General features: G+C 38.8%; 1 long non-coding RNA gene across 7 annotated transcripts in view; it reads left to right on the top strand.

Annotated features, from left to right (window-relative positions):
• Window positions 1-12,532, top strand: part of LOC133249853 (uncharacterized) — a 65,340-nt gene that overhangs the window by 23,227 nt on the left and 29,581 nt on the right. For 3 of the 7 annotated variants that reach the window (XR_009737122.1, XR_009737121.1, XR_009737127.1), the window contains 2 exons: window positions 8,862-9,061; window positions 11,796-11,936. This is a non-coding gene — a long non-coding RNA (uncharacterized LOC133249853). Of the gene's footprint in view, window positions 1-8,861; window positions 9,062-10,891; window positions 10,950-11,795; window positions 11,937-12,532 lie in introns of those variants that run through there. The other 4 variants (XR_009737123.1, XR_009737126.1, XR_009737125.1 and 1 more) reach the window with 2 other exon arrangements.

Consider the following 12,532-nt stretch of genomic DNA (forward strand, 5'->3'; position numbering starts at 1 on the left):
GAAAAGGAGGATAAAATTACCAAAGCAACAGAAATGTGAGAATTTTCTAAAAAGAACTTAAATACATTCATTTTGCCCACTGTTTGCATTGTAGATATTATCTACATGAACATGTATGAAAACCATGAAAGAAGTGGATGAAAACATACTTGATTTGCACTAGAAACTGTAAGGTCCCAAGTTCAATGTCTTAGGTAGAATATTAATATCACAGATGTCACCTCTGAACTACCACAAACTCCCTGTTTGGGGGCTCAGATTAATGAGGACTGGCTGCACATGTAAAAATGGGAAAATACTACATGGACAGTGTTTCCTTCTTCTTTTCTAATAAGTCATTCCCAGATGGTAAGCCGCACCCCAGAGACTCGAGTTTTCAAGTTGTGTTAATTTTTTTTTTCCATCGTACTTCCTGCTGATCGATAGTGCTACCAAAAGCTGATTTCTGCAATGAATACAATTTAGCTAATGAGGAAGTAGGCAGCACTTCTCTGTGAATTATGGATCGTGTGCTGAGAAGGAGCCTGCTCCATATGTCACTTTCATCTGAGTGAGTGAAGAGAGGATGCATATTATTATTTTGTTTTAGCTGGAATGGCTTACATGCGTAGCTGGCGTAGATTTGGGGCTGGTTATGACGATGGGTAAGTAATCTTTGTAAGTGTATACTTTATGCCCAGAAAATGATACCAGTTAGTGCAAGTCAGGAAATTAAGGTCTTGCTCCAGTTTCTTCCCTTATTTTCTTTCTCTTATTTCCAAGAGTGACCTTGGGCCAGGTGTTTGATCCTTAGATGTGGCAAAAGATTCTCTCCTGAACAAATTTTAGCCAGGCTCTGCTGAGCATTCTTTTTGACTATACTGGACTGTTCCCCCTGTTGCAATGCTATAGTACTGGTTAGAATCTGCTCTTGCCATTTTAACTAGTGTCCAACTTTGCCAGAGGCCACGGCTGTTTTTCGGAAGAGGTGGATAATAACCTAAGTTCCCATCAGCTCTGGTATTTTTTGATTCAATATATTCATTTCCAGGATCAGTTCTGTGTGGAATTTGGCACCTGTGTCCCGAAGTTTCCTCGACTCCCTTAGCAAAGAGAGTTGGCCTTTGTGAATCTGCCTCATCCAAAAGTAAAACCCTGCCATTGTCCTTTGCCAAAAGCTCACTGAATGAAATTCCTTGCATTGCTACAACTTCTCCAAAGTCTTAGGAGGCAGGAAATAGAACCAGTTGGGAAGGTCAAAGATAGCATTAAGCACTAGCTTTAAAAATTTTTTTTATTTATTTTTAATTGGAGGATAATTGCTTTACAGTATTATGTTGGTTACTGACATATATCAACATGAATCAGCCATAGGTAAGCATATGTTCCTTCTCTCTTGAACCTACCTCCTACCTTGCATCCCATCCTACCCCTATAGGTTGTCACATGGATGACTTCTGCTTGGAAAGTAAATATGGGAATAATTCCTCCCACTCATAGGAGAGGCCAGCATACTAGGCGGGCTCACTCAGATTTCACTGGGATAGTAAGAAGCAGGATTGTTGTCCTTTGCCTAGTTTTCCTAGTTGTTCAGTCATTAAGTCATGTATAGCTCTTTGCAACCCCATAGACTGCAGTATGCCACACTTCCCTGTCCTTCACTATTTCCTGGAGCTTGCTCAAATTTATGTCCATTGAGTTGATGATGCCATCCAACCATCGTACCCTCTGTTGTCCCCTTTTCCTCCTGCCTCAATCTTTCCAAGCATCAGAGTCTTTTTCAATCAGTTGGCTCTTCCCACTGAGTGGCCAAAGTATTGGAGCTTCAGTTTCAGCATCTCTTTCCAATGAATATTCCGGGTTGATTTCCTTTGGGATTGACTGCTTGGATCTCCTTGCAGTCCAAGGGACCCTCAAGAGTCTCCTCCTGCACTACAATTCCAAAGCATCAGTTCTTTGGTACTGAGCCTGCTTTATAGTCCAACTCTCACATCCATACATGACTACTGGAAAAACCATAGCTTTGACTAGAGGGACCTTTGTTGGCCAAGTGATGTCTCTGCTTTTTAATATGCTGCCTCGGTTTGTCATAGCTTTTCTTCCAAGAAGCAAGTGTCTTTTAATTTCATGGCTGCAGTCACGATCAATGGTGATTTTGTAGCCCAAGAAAATAAAATCTGTCACTGTGTCCATTGTTTCCCCATCTATTTTCCGTGAAGTGATGGGACCGGATACCATGACCTTAGTTTTTTGATATTGTTTTAAGTCAGCCTTTTCACTCTCCTCTTTCACCTTCATCAAGAGGCTCTTTAGTTCCTCTTCACTTTCTGCCATAACAGTGGTGTCATCTGCATATCTGAGGTTATAGATATTTCTCCCAGCAATCTTGATTCCACCTTGAGCGTCATCCAGCCCTTCATTTCGCATGATGTACTTTGGATATAAGTTAAATAAGCAGGGTGACAATAAACAACCTTGACAGACCCCTTTCCTAATTTTGAACCAGTCCATTTTTCCATGTCCAGTTCTAACTGTTGCTTCCTGACCTGCATACAGGTTTCTCAAGAGGCAGGTCAGGTGCTCTGGTATTCTGATCTCTTTGAGAATTTTCCACAGTTTGTTCTGATCTATGCAGTAAAAAGGCTTTTGTATAGTCAATAAAGCAGAAGTAAAAGAAAGTCATAATTTGCAGATAATGTCTCTATGTCTATAATACTGTGGCTAGTTGTATATGCCAATGCAGCCTCACTAATGATGCTGCATATAAAGCTGCTTAGCAAGTGATTGACACTCCTCCAAGAGAGAGGTGGCATCTATGCTCCCTTTCCTTGAATCTGGGAGGTGATTTGTGACTACCCAGATCAACAGAGTCCAGGAGAAATAGTGCTATGGTTCTCTGTCTCTCAGGACACTTATTTTGGTGCCCAACCACTATATTGGGAGGAAGTCCAAGACACAAGGAGAGACCTCATGTGGATGTTTCAGCTGATAGCCTCAGCTAAGGTCTTAACTAAGAGTCAGCATTAATTGCTGGGAAGTGAATAAGACTTTCAGTTCAATTCAGTTCAGTTCAGTCGCTCAGTCATGTCCGACTCTTTGCAACCCCATGAATCGCAGCACGCCAGGCCTCCTTGTCCATCACCAACTCCCAGAGTTCACTCAAACTCATGTCCATCGAGTTGGTGATGCCATCCAACCATCTCATCCTCTGTTGTCCCCTTCTCTTCCTGCCCCCAATCCCTCCGAGCATCAGGGTCTTTTCAAATGAGTCAACTCTTTGCATGAGGTGGCCGAAGTATTGGAGTTTAAGCTTTAGCGTCAGCCCTTCCAATGAACACCCAGGACTGATCTCCTTTAGGATGGACTGGTTGGATCTCCTTGCAGTCCAAGGGACTCTCAAGAGTCTTCTCCAGAACCATAGTTCAAAAGCATCAATTCTTTGGTGCTCAGCTTTCTTCACAGTCCAACTCTCACATCCATACATGACCACTGGAAAAACCATAGCCTTGACTAGATGGACCTTTGTTGGCAAAGTAATGTCTCTGCTCTTCAATATGCTATCTAGGTTGGTCATAACTTTCCTTCCAAAGAGTAAGCGTCTTTTAATTTCATGGCTGCAATCACCATCTGCAGTGATTTTGGAGCCCAGAAAAATAAAGTCTGCCCCTATTTCCACTGTTTCTCCATCTATTTCCCATGAAGTGATGGGACCCGATGCCATGATCTTCGTTTTCTGAATGTTGAGCTTTAAGCCAACTTTTTCACTCTCCTCTTTCACTTTCATCAAGAGGCTTTTTAGTTCCTCTTCATTTTCTGCCATAAGGGTGGTGTCATCTGCATATCTGAGGTTATTGATTTTTCTCCTGGCAATCTTGATTTCAGCTTGTGCTTCCGCCAGCCCAGTGTTTCTCATGATGTACTCTGTGTATAAGTTAAATAAGCAGGGTGACAATATACAGGCTTGATGCACTCCTTTTCCTATTTGGAACCAGTCTGTTGTTTCATGTCCAGTTCTAACTGTTGCTTCCTTACCTGCATATAGGTTTCTCAAGAGGCAGGTCAGGTGGTCTGGTATTCCCATCTCTTTCAGAATTTTCCACAGTTTATTGTGATCCACACAGTCAAAGGCTTTGGCATAGTCAATAAAGCAGAAATAGATGTTTCCAACTCTTGGTGTCCATCTAGGAACAAGGTGGAGGAGAGACATCTTTCTCTGCTGTACCCCATATGAATTACTGACCCACTGAAAGCATGAACAATAATAAATTATAATTATTGCTTTTGACTGCTAGATTTGGGGGATAATTTATTATGCAGCAATAGATTGCTACAAATATTAAAAGAAACTATAGCTGCGATATTAGAATTAAGAAGAATTTAGCACAGCTGCTGGATACAAAATCTATAAAAAAAATCAATTGTTTTTATATACTAATACAAACTGAAGTCAAATTAAAAAGCTTGCAACAGTATAAAAGCATAATTACCTAACAATAAACACAACAAAAGTCATACCAATCCTTTAAAGAGAAAGTTACAGAACAGTATTCAAATATTCTAAAGATTTGTGTGTTTTAGTCACTCAGTCATATCCTACTCTTTGCGACCCCATGGACTGTAGCCCACCAGGCTCCTCTGTGCATGGGGATTCTCCAGGCAAGAATACTGGAGTGGGTTCCTATGCCCTCCTCCAGGGGATCTTCCTGACTCAGGATCGAACCCAGGTCTCCCACGTCGCAGGCAGATTCTTTGCTGTCTGATCTGACATAGGATGTCTTTGAAGTGGAAATGGAAGTCACTCAACTGTGGCTGACTCTTTTCGACACCATGGACTATAGAGTCCATGGAATTCTCCAGGCCAGAATACTGGAGTGGGTAGCCATTCCCTTCTCCAGGGAATCTTCCCAACCTGGGGATGGCACCCAGTTCTGCAGTATAGGATATCTTTTAGATCTAGGAAAACTTCAAAAACATATATTATGCACAAGGATAAAGAATCTACACTGTGTATATATCTTATGTTATATAAACCAAAATCACAATTATGTTTTAACATAATGAGATGATTCTAGAAAATTATATGGGGATTGCAAAGGCTGTGCCTATTGGTGGTTCTCCAAGGGGAGAATGAAGTGACTACTTGTTGCACCTGATTATAAAACTTAAGGAGTTTAAGGACTTAAGATTCTGGATTACCGATACAAGGACTGTGGATTATAAGTAAACAGACCATGACAGAAAACTTAGACACCCACATAGATTCAGAGGCTTTAAGTATGGCAGACATGGTAGTGTAGATTAATGATGAAAAGACAGATTTTTCACTGAATGTCATAGACACAACATTGGTCAAATCAAACAAAAGATGAAATTAACTCCACCACACAAAAACCAATTCCAGGTGAATCAAAACCTATACATGAAAAAGTAAAAAGTAAAAAGTTGTCCATATGTGCGTGGGTTTATCTCTGGGCTTTCTATTTTATTCCATTGATCAATATTTCTGTCTTTGTGCCAGTACCATACTGTCTTGATAACTGTGGCTTTGTAGTAGAGCCTGAAGTCAGGTAGGTTGATTCCTCCAGTTCCATTCTTTCTCAAGATCGCTTTGGCTATTCGAGGTTTTTTGTATTTCCATACAAATTGTGAAATTATTTGTTCTAGCTCTGTGAAGAATACTGTTGGTAGCTTGATAGGGATTGCGTTGAATCTATAAATTGCTTTGGGTAGTATACTCATTTTCACTATATTGATTCTTCCAATCCATGAACATGGTATATTTCTCCATCTATTAGTGTCCTCTTTGATTTCTTTCACCAGTGTTTTATAGTTTTCATATAGGTCTTTAGTTTCTTTAGGTAGATATATTCCTAAGTATTTTATTCTTTCTGTTGCAATGGTGAATGGAATTGTTTCTTAATTTCTCTTTCTGTTTTCTCATTATTAGTGTATAGGAATGCAAGGGATTTCTGTGTGTTGATTTTATATCCTGCAACTTTACTGTAGTCATTGATTATTTCTAGTAATTTTCTGGTGGACTCTTTAGGGTTTTCTATGTAGAGGATCATGTCGTCTGCAAATAGTGAGAGTTTTACTTCTTCTTTTCCAATTTGGATTCCTTTATTTCTTTTTCTGCTCTGATTGCTGTGGCCAAAACTTCCAAAACTATGTTGAATAGTAATGGTGAAAGTGGGCACCCTTGTCTTGTTCCTGACTTTAGAGGAAATGCTTTCAATTTTTCACCATTGAGGATAATGTTTGCAGTGGGTTTGTCATATATAGCTTTTATTATGTTGAGGTATGTTCCTTCTATTCCTGCTTTCTGGAGAGTTTTTATCATAAATGGATGTTGAATTTTGTCAAAGGCTTTCTCTGCATCTATTGAGATAATCATATGGTTTTTATTTTTCAATTTGTTAATGTGGTGTATTACATTGATTGATTTGCGGATATTGAAGAATCCTTGCATCCCTGGGATAAAGCCCACTTGATCATGGTGTATGATCTTTTTAATGTGTTGTTGGATTCTGATTGCTAGAATTTTGTTAAGGATTTTTGCATCTATGTTCATCAGTGATATTGGCCTGTAGTTTTCTTTTTTTGTGGGATCTTTGTCAGGTTTTGGTATTAGGGTGATGGTGGCCTCATAGAATGAGTTTGGAAGTTTACCTTCCTCTGCAATTTTCTGGAAGAGTTTGAGCAGGATAGGTGTTAGCTCTTCTTAAATTTTTGGTAGAATTCAGCTGTGAAGCCGTCTGACCGGGGCTTTTGTTTACTGGAAGATTTTTGATTACAGTTTCAATTTCCATGCTTGTGATGGGTCTGTTAAGATTTTCTATTTCTTCCTGGTCCAGTTTGGAAAGTTGTACTTTTCTAAGAATTTGTCCATTCGACAAAGGAGGCAAGAATATACAATGGATTAAAGACAATCTCTTTAACAAGTGGTGCTGGGAAATCTGGTCATCCACTTGTAAAAGAATGAAACTGGACCACTTTCTAACACCATACACAAAAATAAACTCAAAATGGATTAAAGATCTAAACGTAAGACCAGAAACTATAAAACTCCTAGAGGAGAACATAGGCAAAACACTCTCCGACATACATCACAGCAGGATCTCATGACCACTCCCAGAATATTGGAAATAAAAGCAAAAATAAACAAATGGGACCTAATTAAACTTAAAAGCTTCTGCACATCAAAGGAAACTATTAGCAAGTGAAAAGACAGCCTTCAGAATGGGAGAAAATAATAGCAAATGAAGCAACCGACAAACTAATCTCAAAAATATACAAGCAACTCCTACAGCTCAACTCCAGAAAATAAACGACCCAATCAAAAATGGGCCAAAGAACTAAATAGGCATTTCTCCAAAAAAGACATACAGATGGCTAACAAACACATGAAAAGATGCTCAGCATCACTCATTATCAGAGAAATGCAAATCAAAACCACTATGAGGTACCATTTCACACCAGTCAGAATGGCTGCGATCAAAAGTCTACAAATAATAAATGCTGGAGAGGGTGTGGAGAAAAGGGAACCCTTACACTGTTGGTGGGAATGCAAACTAGTACAGCCACTATGGAGAACAGTGTGGAGATTCCTTAAAAACTGGAAATAGAACTGCCTTATGATCCAGCAACCCCACTGCTGGGCATACACTGAGGAAACCAGAAGGAAAGAGACACGTGTACCCCAATGTTCATCGCAGCACTGTTTATAATAGCCAAGACATGGAAGCAACCTAGATGTCCATCAGTAGATGAATGGATAAGAAAGCAGTGGTACATATACACAATGGAGTATTACTCAGCCATTAAAAAGAATACTTTTGAATCAGTTCTAATGAGGTGGATGAAACTGGAGCCATTATACAGAGTGAAGTAAGCCAGAAGGAAAAACATAAATACAGTATTCTAACGCATATATATGGAATTTAGAAGATGGTAACAATAACCCGGTGTACGAGACAACAAAGAGACACTGATGTATAGAACAGTCTTATGGACTCTGTGGGAGAGGGAGAGGTGGGAAGATTTGGGAGAATGGCAATGAAACATGTAAAATATCATGTAGGAAACGAGTTGCCAGTCCAGGTTCGATGCATGATGCTGGATGCTTGGGGCTGGTGCACTGGGACGGCCCGGAGGGATGGTGTGGGGAGGGAGGAGGGAGGAGGTTCGGGATGGGGAACACATGTATACCTGTGGCAGATTCATTTTGATATGAGGCAAAACTAATACAATTATGTACAGTTTAAAAATAAAATAAAATTGGAAGATTTAAAAAAAAAAAAAAAAGTAAAAAGTTTAAAAACGTAGAAACAAAATAAAACCTTTTTTTCTTAAGCTTGTAGTAGGAAAGTTTTTATTTTAAAGTCATCTAATAGACTGCACCTTCTCAAATAAGAGTGATTAATGTGATCATTTTAAATTGAGTATCTTTTCATCAAAAATATTTTTATAGATTATAGATGGAGTCATAGAAGCCTTTAAAATAAGTGGGGCCAGAGTAGGAGGAAGGAGGTAATATTTAGCTCAAGTGCAGCCATGAGAAGGTGGGTGCTGTAGCTGGGAAATGTTCATAATAGTAAAAACTGGCAACAGTGCAAATGCCCACAAATAGCAGGGATCCAAAAAGCAAAACAGAAATGAACACCATCACACATGTACACAGCAGGAGGGAGCTAAGATTCAAGAGACCACTGAGAAGTGACTGGAATTAAGGATTTATTCCCTTGGGTATGGTGGTTATTAAACATTTTGATAGACTTGAAAGATGAAGAGAATGATCCGTATAAACTGCTCAAAAGAATTATCTGAATTTTTTTTTTCTTTTTACCTTTTAAGTGATTGTGGTTTATTTGTCTCCCTACAAGAGATCCACAGGTGTCCAGTCTAGGGCTGGGGAAGATGCTGGCTGATGCTGTCAAGGGCTCATAATCTTCTACTCTTGTAGAGCTATCCTAAGCTAGTGGTTCTCCTTATGGTCCCTGGAAAGCTGCTATCCCTCTGGACATCACACTTGAGTTCCAGTAAGGAAGAAGAAAACAGGGCTATGCATGAAAAGCCACACTAGGTGAGTTTCACTTTCTGTAAGGCAATTGAGAGCTTTCTTGGAAGTTGCAACCAGAATTTTTCTGCTTGAATCTCATTGGTTGGAATGATGCTCCATGACCACCTTGGGATGGGAAGAGGGTAGGGAGAGGATGAATAAGATATAGGGTTGGTCATACACCCCCAGAAGAACACCTTCTTTTCAGTCTTTGAAGATGTCAGCTTATGTGTTTTCTAGAATATGTAGCTTACTTAGGGAAAGATTTCTCTTGATAGATTTTAACATGACACCTTGCATATCTCATAGCAGGGCAGGAAAACTCCCTCCTCTGTTGTGGACTCATTCTTTCCTTGTCTTATATATGGTAATTAGAGTGCTGTCTTTGAAGCCAGACCCTGTGGGCCTGTATCTCAGCTCTTCCTCTTATTTTCTGTGTGACTTTGGGCAAGTTACTTGCTCTCAGGGTCTGAATTTCTCCATCTGTAGAAAAAATATTAAAAATGCCTCTCACTTTATCAGAATGTTGTGAGAATTAAATGAGCTGATCCCTGTGAAACAGAGCAGTGATCAACCCACAGCAAGCACTTGATAAGTGTTGGCAATTATTCTTCAAAGTTTAGAAATTTACATGGTGCCAACTCCTATCAACAGGCTTGATTGAAATGCCTTTTATTTCCTACTGACTTATTCAAAGCATCTTATTTTCCATTTGCCCTTTGAGTTTCTTGTTTCTGAAACCCAGAACTGCTCTGTGTGAGCTTCTTTTTTTTTAATGTGTATGTGTGTTTTATTATTTTTTAATATAAATTTATTTATTTTAATTGGAGGCTAATTACAATATTGTATTGGTTTTGCCATATATCAACATGAATCTGCCACGGGTATACACGTGTTCCCCATCCTGAACCCCCTTCCCACTTTCCTCCCCATACCATCCCTCTGGTCATCCCAGTGCACCAGCCCCAAGCATCCTGTTTCATGCATCGAACCTGGACTGGCGATTCGTTTGAGTGACAACAAGGCTATTCTCCCTTAAGCAAGCATTCCTAGCTCTGACAATAAGTTTGTGGTCATGACCTCACATACTTTCTCTTTATTGTTCAGTTGCTCAGTCATGTCCGATTCCTTTGTGACCCCATGAACTGCAGCATGCCAGGCTTCCTAGTCCTTCACCATCTCCTGGAGTCTCCTAAAACTCATGTCCATTGAGTCAGTGATGCCATCCAACCATCTCCTCTTCTGTCATCCCTTCTTCTCCTGCCTTCTATCTTTGCCAGCATCGGGGTCTTTTCCAATGAGTTGGCTCTTCCCATCAGGTGGCTAAAGTATTGGAGCTTCAGCATCGGTCCTTCCAGTGAATATTCAGGGTTGATTTCCTTTATGCTTGACTGGTTAATCTCCTTGTAGTCAAAAGGACTCTCAAGAATCTTCTCCAGAAGCACAGTTCAAATGCATCAACTATTTGGTGCTCAGTCTTCTTTATGGTTCATCTCTCACATCCATACATGACTACTGGAAAAACCATAGCTTTGACTAGACAGACCTTTGTTGGCAAAGTGATGTCTCTGCTTTTTAATACACTTTCTAGGCTATCTTCTCTTAGGCCTGTGAAATCTACTTTCTGGGAAAGGTTATTGCCCAGACCCACATTTGTTAAAGCTGGGACTCAAAACACCCCTGGTGGATTGCTGAAGTGAAGGTGTTGATGTTTCTCAAATGTGTATTTCCTGGAATTCCAAGCGCTCCAATGCCTCTATCCTGTGTTCCTCAAGATACAGTCTTTCTTGATCTTTAAATGCTCCATGCTTAAAGCAGCATTTTTATTTTCTTGATTTTCCCTTTCTGTTTCAGTGCTCCTTCAGGAGGACTCTATGGGGTTTCCTCACCTTGAGCTGTACTCCTTTAGAAGGTCAGTTTCCTGCTCAAGCACTGGTCATTGTATCTGTGAGCCTTCTTTAATTTTCCCACTGCTTTGTGGCCCAGATATTTACATCACTAATATTCTCCTATAGATAATCTCTTTAATGTCCACCATAGTAAGAGACTTGAAATCAATGAGTCTTGGACCCACAAAAAAACAGGAGTCCAGATTTGGATGATCCAAACACAGAGAGACTCAATATCTAGCCCAGACCTGATATTCCTTCATTATTTTCCTGAATGGTTTCTCCTAAATATTCCAATCTAAATCTATTGTGCTTACCTCTAGATCCCTAATTCCATAAATTCATCAATCATATCCTCTCAGGCACAAAGAATACCTCCATTGCCATTTCAATAACTAGGGCCTTGAGACATACTCTGTGATTCTTCATCAAGCTAAAAATTAAAAAAATCACCCTGTCTCACTTTTATTCACTGTGATATGATGCCAGTGTATGAAATATAAGCCCTTTTGTCCAGGAAACATCAATCCCCCAAGTTTCAAAGTTAAATTACTTGGAAAAAAGTCATCATCTTCCTTTCAGGTAAACATGGCAAGAGCTCCTGGGTTGATTATGTGATCTTTTGTATGAAAATGTCATTATAACAATTCTAGTAAATGTTTGATGAGTTGCCAGCCAACCTATGTAATAGAGAATCTATTTAACATATTAAAAAATCAGACTTGATGTAAGAAGGTATGTTCAAATCACTTGTAATAAGTTATAGAGGATATTTTAGTTTAATTTTGTTCAACTTAACACTGAGTTCTGATTAAAATTTTCAGAAGGCTAGCAAACTTATGCATTGACATTTTTTTTCTGTTTCTCAGGAAAAAAAATAATTGCATTTACAAGAAAAAAGATAGGAAAAGGAACACTGATGCCAGTGAATTTCATGGCAAGTTACCAGAATCATATTTACTGTTTGAAACAATCTTGATACCCAATAAACAGAAAATATGTTGCAAGAATTTTATATTCTTTCTATTTTTAGGGGAGGATGTTTACCATGGGAAAAAATGAAATAATCTAGTAAAAGATTAAAAATAATATAATCAAGTAGCATATGACACTTCTTCAAATGCTTATTATTAACATTTCAAAGTACACATAAATTCTCTTGGTATTACAAACCATATATATTCAATTGTCAACAATGTTTTCTATGCATATGTCTTCTCACTGCTAATAGAAAACAATATGCTTAAGGTCAAGTACCAAATTGAATTTGTCTTTTTATTTTTGAAAGTAAAACTCTTTTGACATCTCTCACACAATCAATGTTTTTTCGAAACAACTAAATTGATGAGGTCATGGTTAAAGTTTCTGAAATTCACAATTCCCTTTTAAGAAAAAAATAAAACAGCTCTTGACCCTGTTGATCAATAGAGTGGAGGAGAAAAATGTAGACTAATTATTTACTGCAAAATAAAAAAAAAAACTATGAATGCATAGTATTCTTCTTTGAGCTTGCCAATACTTATATAAAAGAAATATATAATTCATATCTCAATTTTACATGAAAGTAAAATATTATTGGAGTTCTCAGGTGGCGCTAGTGGTAAAG

Source organism: Bos javanicus, chromosome 6 (genome assembly GCF_032452875.1).
Source record: "Bos javanicus breed banteng chromosome 6, ARS-OSU_banteng_1.0, whole genome shotgun sequence".
In the NCBI taxonomy this organism is placed as follows: Eukaryota; Metazoa; Chordata; class Mammalia; order Artiodactyla; family Bovidae; genus Bos; species Bos javanicus.